Source organism: Squalius cephalus (assembly GCF_949319135.1).
Source record: "Squalius cephalus genome assembly, chromosome: 12".
NCBI lineage: Eukaryota > Metazoa > Chordata > Actinopteri > Cypriniformes > Leuciscidae > Squalius > Squalius cephalus.
The window spans coordinates 22,444,597-22,452,862 of NC_137133.1; the positions used below are offsets into that span (position 1 = coordinate 22,444,597).

At 40.3% G+C, this 8,266-nt stretch overlaps 1 long non-coding RNA gene across 1 annotated transcript; it reads left to right on the forward strand.

Annotated features, from left to right (window-relative positions):
* The first annotated feature begins 4,594 nt into the window (after positions 1-4,594).
* Positions 4,595-8,266, forward strand: LOC307168704. The gene is made up of 4 exons (XR_013822961.1): positions 4,595-4,671; positions 4,822-4,985; positions 7,210-7,323; positions 8,164-8,266. It is a non-coding gene; the product is annotated as an uncharacterized lncRNA (long non-coding RNA).

The window sequence follows — 8,266 nt, forward strand, 5'->3', positions numbered from 1 at the left end:
ACCGCCATGGCCACCCGAAGGGTCCGCACCGCCATGGCCACCCGAAGGGTCCGCACCGCCAGGGCCTTATCCTCAACCTGCACCGCCTTGGTCCTGTCTTCAACCTGCACCGCCTTGGTCCTGTCTTCAACCTGCACCGCCTTGGTTCTGTCTTCTGTCTGCACCGTCGTGATCACCTCCTCCTCTGTCTGTCCTGCCACCATCCTGGAGTCCGTCCTTCTGAACCTGTTCCACCTTCCCGTCACGGACTCCAGGATGCCCACCCCCCCTCCCGTATGCTGCTGCCTTCGGCGCGGGACGCGCCTTGCGGGAGGGGGGAGTAATGTCACATTCACCGTCTGTCATCGTCCTGTCTGCACTACACTTCCCAGAGTCCTCAGTCATCACCTGCACCTGGTCCTCATCACCATCATCATCACTGTCACCTGTTGTTTCTGTCATTTCCCTGTGTATTTAAGTTCCTCTGTTTCAGTCTTCAGTGTCGGTCAATGTTTGTGGTAATGTTTGTGCACTAGCACACTGTACTGCTTGTTTTCATGTTGGGAAAATTAAACCTTTGTTATTATTTGTACTTTGACTTCGCGCCTCCTTCATCATCTTCATCTTCAACCTAGAAAGCGTTACAAACGGCTTTGAAGATAACCACAATTTTTTAAAGCTCTAAATGACACTTACAAAAACCATAAGGCGAAACCAAGGGGCAACATTCTCATCTGAAAAATGAAGCCTACCCGGAAGTGCGAAAAACTGCAATACATCGAAAATCCGCTAGGGGAAGGTCCCAAAAGGGAGCAAATGTCCATAGCCCCCATGTTAAAATGTCCGTTTTCACAGCATAAATTCATGTTTTTACAGGTTGGTCCCATGGACTTTTATTGTATTTTTTGATAGGTTCCGAGTGCCTGACAACGGCGAGGGTAGTGAATTTTTTTCTAACTCGTTAGTTTAGATAGTATTTAGATATAAAATGTATGACAAATAAGGGCGTGGTTAACTTTGATTGACAGCTTGATTGACAGCTTAGGCTGCGCCAAGGAGAATGACAACATAAGAAGCGCCATTTTTTTTAACACAGTTGAAATATAATACTACTGTTTCTGTATCATGAAATGTAGTTTTAAGAGTTTTTCAGGCGAGAATGTAGTTATTTAAAGCTAAAATCTGTGGTTTATTTAAAGATTTATGAAAATTTTATCCAGTTGTGAGATCCAGCGATGATGACCGGGCGCTCGGCGCATGTACCCTGCCTGGAACAGCTTTTCCTCGGCTAGTCGTTCGCCGCTGACCCTGGGGTCTCTGTAGTGGTTAAACATGAGTTATAATTTGTCTTGTCTATATCTAACGGGCGATTTTTGGTTTTGTGAAACTATAATTTGTTCCCTGGCCAATCGTTTTTGCTGAGGGGAAGTTTCATAACTTTCTAAGCTATTTAACTTTACTGTTGTATTGTTAGACTAGATCGAGCGCTGACTTTGTGTGTTTGACTGAATTGTTTGCTTTATTTGTATAGCTTCTTATACCTTTTACTTATACTTTTATAATGGCTAATATTGATACAACTGAAATTTAACAAAAAGAGACTGGGTTGAGTTTTGTCATTTTAAATTTTAACACAACGAAGATGATCTATATGTTGTTTACTGCAAAATCTGTTGTTTAGTACAAATGCACATATTGCCTGGACCATATTAAAATGTTTAATATTTTTATATTATATTTAAAACAAAAAAGAGGCAGGTTTGTGTTTTATATATTTTTTTTTTTTATAAATAGGCAAACTATGTGCAGTGAATATAATCAATACGCGTTGCCTGAACCACATTTGTGTGGCTATAATATTAAGATTTCTTTAAATGAAAAGGAAAAGAGTTAGTATGGTGTTTTATAACATATTTTGTTGCCTAAAATATACACAGAGATAACCGGAGTAGCAGAGCGAGCTGAGTGACGCGCGCTGCGTCAGAAGGTGGGCGGGGTTAGGATTTCCCAAGATTTTCCAAGATGGCGCCGCCCATACCCCCCATAAACGGCTTCAAAACCGTTCTGCAGAAAGTCTATGGGTGACGTCACAGACGCTTTGTCCATATTTTTTACAGTCTATGGGCGAAACCTGTCATGTTTGGTATTGTTGGACTCGGCAAGGATTCAGGTGTCTTAGGAGGTCACTCCTGTGAAAAAACACTGGCTTGAAACTTCTAAGGCTCCTTCAAGGCATTGTGCCAATGACTTATACTGAGTTTTTTGAGATACACCAATGTTCTCATAGACTATCATGGCACCCTGGACAAAGACACTGCGTGCCAATTTTCAGTAGACTAACAGTTGGGTGCGCTTATAGCGATTTTCATGATTTTTTTTCACTGTTATAGCGCCACCAAGTGGCCAATTGTCACGGTTTTTTTCATGTCAACTCAGATTGAGCTTATGAACATGTGTCCCAAGTTTAGCGAAAATATCTCTTTCCGCTCACAAGTTATAACCATTTTATAGTGCCACCAAGTGGCCAATTGTCATGATTTTTTTTCACGTGACCTCAGAATGAGCTCATGAACATGTGTCCCAAGTTTTGCGAAAATATCTCTTTCCGTTCACAAGTTATAACCGTTTTATAGTGCCACCAAGTGGACAATTGTTGCGATTTTTTTCAAGTGATCTCAGATTGAGCTCAGGAAGATGTATCCCAAGTTTAGCAAAAAAATCTCTTTCTGTTCACAATTTATAACCGTTTTAGTAAAAGTGGCCCTGGTGCCATCAAATATTTTGGTTCCAGTTATCGACCGTTAATTGAAATTTTGAATTTTTTGGATGATTACTGATTGTCAGACTCCAGAGAATATTCTTGCAGTGGTTTGGTTCCGATCGGGCAAAAAACCTAGGAGAAGTTCGCAAAAATAGGTTTTTCAAAAAAATGCGATTTACTCAAAATTGGCGCCAAAGGGCGAGCAAATCGGAGATAGCCATTTTGTCCGCCTCGAGCCAAGGATTCCAACGATATAAGACACTTGATCCTGGGACAAACGGTCTAAGAGTTATGAGCGATTTTGAACTTTTGGTTGCTGTAGCGCCACCTATGGGCCAATCGGGGTCATACTCTGATAGGTTGTCCCCAAATTGAGGCCTACCATCTGGCCAGGTTTCAAGTCTCTAGGCCTTACGGTTTGTCCTGCACGATGCGTTTTACAAATCCTTACAATTACAATAGGGTTTCAGCATTTCATGCTTGAACCCCTAATAAGAATGAAGGCTTTTTGCCAGTTATAGCGCCACCTAGGGTCCGATCTCCATGAAACTCTGCATGCTTCCTCACCATGTTCTGTCACATATGCTCATCAATTTTTGTGAAGTTCTGAGTTTTCCTTTGGGATTTATAGGCTTTTGAGTGTATTTTGCCACGCCCCTTTTCTAAATGACCCTGTTACAGCCACCCAAATGGCAAAGTTCAACTTTTTTTTGATAATTATTGATCTAGAGAGTCCAGAGAATTGTCCTAGACTGGTTTGGTTCCGATCGGGCGAAAAACCAGGGACTAGTTCGCAAAAGTAGGTTTTGGACAAAATCCGACATAGCAGAAAATTTTCCCTGCCTACATCCAAATCGGAGATAGCCATTTTGTCCGCCTCGAGCCAAGGATTCCAACGATATAAGACACTTGATCCTGGGACAAACGGTCTAAGAGTTATGAGCGATTTTGAACTTTTGGTTGCTGTAGCGCCACCTATGGGCCAATCGGGGTCATACTCTGATAGGTTGTCCCCAAATTGAGGCCTACCATCTGGCCAGGTTTCAAGTCTCTAGGCCTTACGGTTTGTCCTGCACGATGCGTTTTACAAATCCTTACAATTGACCTTTCGCCGAGCCCCGCCCCCCTTAGTTACTGTTGCTACGTCCGACAAACAAATGGTCAAACACGACCAGCGCGACAGATTGCCATGACTGAAAAAGGTATACCCGTGCGTGTCAGTGACCTTTTTTGGAGCAATACCTCCGCGATATCCTCCAGATTGAGGCAAAAAGGGTTACAGTATGCAGTGGAGGGATATATTATTATAATATAAAAATACGCAATGAAGGAGACACGACTACTATCTACGTCTCTATCGAGGCTAATGCTTACCGGTGTTCATACACATCATTTTTTGTACAGGTGCGACTACAATTGTCACTAAATGCGGAACGAAAGAGCTCTACTCATATGAACCGTAGTGCACGGACCATTTATCAGCTCGGCCCAGCGGCGCGAGCTCAGACATCGGTCACACGACACCACAACAGCGCTGTGAGGTGCAGTGAGAAGCGTTTGAATTCGCTGAAATCTCCCGAGATGAAAGAAAGATGAAAAAGTGCAGATATTCCCAACAACATTGAAATGGGAAACATTGTGCAACAAATAAACGATTAGTTCATGATTAGTTAAAGAAAGTTGATGTTTTCCAATACACAGATTACCTTGATTTACTGTAGTAACAAGTTTTTAAGGACTAAGTTAGTTTACTTTTCTGAAAATATTTATTTTTTTCTGCTTCATTCCAACACAGAAAGGAGTAAATGAAAGTATTATGCTGCTGGATGACAATGGTTCTCAACTCTGGTCCTCCTGGACAGTGTACAGTACACATTTTGGATGTCTTCCTTATCTGGCACCGGTCTTGGAGTCCCTCTACTAACAAGTTGGTAAGTTGAATAATGATTAGAGATACGAAATGTGCAGTGCTGGGGCTACTACAGATCCAGGTACAGATAATTACTTATGTTTTTTTTTTAATTTTTTTTTTTTAGCTGTCTTCCGTAATTTCAATACAGTATTTTTTTATTTCAATATAGTCTGAGCTGTTTGATGACTGACAATGATTGAGTGGCAAAAGAAAGCAAGAAGTCCTCACAGCCAAGTCGAGGAGTTCGTGAGACACACACCACCTCAACAAACTGCAAGAACTGCTGAAGAAATCATTAGAGAATATCCCAGACTTCACAGTTTTCTTGGAATGGTGAGTTTAATATGTATGCACGTGACGTAGTAGTGGGAAGTTCGGATCATTTTACTAACTTGGATCTTTGCATCTTATTCATAAAAATTAATAAATATTTTTTCAAGTCATTTCGTTAATTTCAGCAGAATGTATTTAAATGTTACATGTCAATAGCCAAATTCCCCAAACACATCAAATGTTGATCACATTTAGAATAAGAAAAAAAATGCAATGCAAGGAAGAGGCCAAATTATGAGAAACAGAAACGATTAATTTATTTATCTGGGTCTTCAGGCTATGCAGTCTGTTAGTTTACCCAATCTAAGCCGTTCGTTCATCCCGTGACATCCTCATAAACTGAGCTTTGCAGTCTGTAATACCGGATAGAGAATTGATTAGTTCACGTTTCGAGTCTATCGACTTCGGGTTCGAGTCATTTCTTTCAACACGTGACTACATAAGCTGAGCTATGCAATCGGTACCGGATACAGAATTGATTAGTTTATCTCTCGGGTTCGAGTCGTTTAGTTTTATGTCACGGAACTGTTGTTATTAGACTATATATATATATATATATATATATATATAATATATATCTTTATCAAAGTGGTTTGCCCCATCATAGATAAAGTTTAAAGCATTACCAACTCTTTAGTACCTCATCCATATGGAAAAGATCCATCATAACAGAAATTCTTAAATTATAAATTTAAAGAAATTAAAAAGCTATAATTTGAGACCAAAAATGTAGCATGTTACTGTTAAAAAATTAGTAACTCATTTATGTGTCCAGCGCTGTCATGTGACAAAAGAATGAAAGACTCAGAGAGAAGAATCAGACCCGAAGACTCGAGAGATGAACTAATCATTTCTCTTTCCGGTACTGACAGCATAGCCTCTATGGGACTGACAGGAAGAACAAAAGACTCGGACTCGAACCCAAAGACTCAAGAGATGAACTAATAATTTCTGTTTCCAGTACAGACTCAGTAGTCCCGAGTCATATTAAAGATTCGTTCAAAATAAACGAATCATTCATGACCGACCCATCACTACAGTACAGAGAAGCAAATGGAGCGCATAATTGGATGTTTTTAAATAAACATTGACAAAAAAATATAAAAGTTTTAGGGCTGGACGATAGAATATATATAACATTGATAGAAGTGATCACCCGGACTTATATTGTCGGTGTATAAAGCGTTCACAGGCAAATTAGTTTTTTTTGTTTTTTTTTGGTGTCTAAATCAGGCTCATATAAATATCAGGAAACAGGATTCCTGGCTGCATGTCAATATCCACAGATCACTGGATCTTTGTTAAGTTGTAAGGAACACTATATCGAGTCCAACCTTTAGTTTAAACCAAGCGTGCCGCACAAGCCCTGAAAAGTGAAGCCAAAACGTCTCGATCGCCCCCCGGTGGCTGGTCCTAGTATAGGTCATAAGCCCCGCCTCCCCGTGTTATTCAACGGGACGTGAGACCAACGAAACAATTAAATTACAGTTCAAATATCTTTTTTCCAAAGGTGGTTTCTTTCATTTGCTGTCGTTTTTATCACGCTGATGTAAGTTCAAGTGTCTGTTTCAAAAATAAGTTGTTTTTTAGTTAGTTACGTGATGCGGTGGTGTAACGTCATGATTGACAGCTGTGATTGACAGGTTCTCGTGCGAAGTAGTCACTGAAGCACCAACGGACATTTTTTTCGGGATCTTCGGAGGACTGAGGAGATTGTATTTACTTTATTTTAACAAGCCTCTCGTCGTACTGCAATCAATTTTTAAAAAAGTGTGCAGAATCCGCTCTCCCTGAGTGCGTTCTGCGAGAGTGAAGGCGGAGCGTTGATCTCGCGGCTTTACTTCCTGCTCACTACTGCGCAGGTCTGGTCCCGAGATCGCTACTGCGCAGACTCAAGTTCCAATATGTCAGCGCCATATCGGGACTCTGGCGGCTTCAGTTTTCATCAATGGAAGAGAGCGAAGGGGCGTCGTCCATCTTTTTTTACAGTCTATGGTTTAAACTGATAATCGTTTGTTTTACTCACGTTTTCGCAGTTTCCCCTATTAAATCCAGTCACGCAACAGCTCTTCGGCGGGAAAGTGACGTCAGTGCATACCCTCTACTGTATATGGAAGGGGTGTCTTATTTTGGAAAATTGTTTTGGCTGTGTCTAAGTGCATATGAAATTAGGTTCACACATGTGTGGTATAGTTGAAAACTGTTTTTTTCTTGTCTTTCAAAGATGATCCTGGAGAAATGGCCTGACATCCTTCCATCATCGCCATACCTCACAAATGGAAAAATGGTGTGTCCAACATATGCTGAAATGAAGCGCAGCTTAAATGACATTTGGCCTGTAAGTAAAAGCAACACTATCAAGTCAATTTTGATAAATTACACTGCTCTTCAGCTCATGTTCATCCAAAAAAAGAAAATTCTGTCATGATTAACTCACCCTCATGTCGTTCCAAACCTGTAAGACTTTCGCTCATCTTCAGAACACAAAAGAAGATCTTTTAGATGAAATCTGAGAGATTTCTGTCCCTCCATTGACAGTATACACAACTACCACTTTCAAGCCCCAGAAAGGTAGTAAAGACTTCATTAAAGTAATCCATGTTTAACCTCAATTTTATGAACTGACGCGAGTGCTTTGTGCAAAAATACATAATTGTTGCTTTCACGCTCTTGTCGTCTGCTCGCGCATTAACACAACATGTTAATGTCGAGGTGCTCTCGTGAACATGCGTTTGAGTTTAATATGTTGTAAATAAAGTGATAAATTATGGTTAAGGGATAGAATATACTCATGTCACTTCATAAAATTGAGGTTGAACCACTGGAGTAACATGTATTACCTTTATGATGTGTTTGCTACCTTTCTGGGGATTAAAAGTGATAGTTGTGTAGCTGTCAATGGAGGGACAGAAATCTGTAAGACTCATCAAAAAGATCTTTATTTGTGTTCCGAAGATGAACGAAAGTCTTACAGGTTTGGAAAGACATGAGGGCGAGTAATTATTGACCGATTTTACATTTTTGGGTGAACTAACCATTTAACAGCAGGTGTAATGACTAATTAGAGTGACCATAATTTAATTCAATACAGCTCTGCTTTGATATAACTTTTTCATAATTTAACACTGTTGATGTTGTCACAGTGCATGCCCAACTGAACATTATTTATTCTTTTAAGGTTGGAGACAAGTGAGAAACAGTGAGACAAGCCCGGATCCACATGACTTGATGTGTTTCAAAAATGTTTTACATCTATGACATAAACTATTTCAAGACCTCTG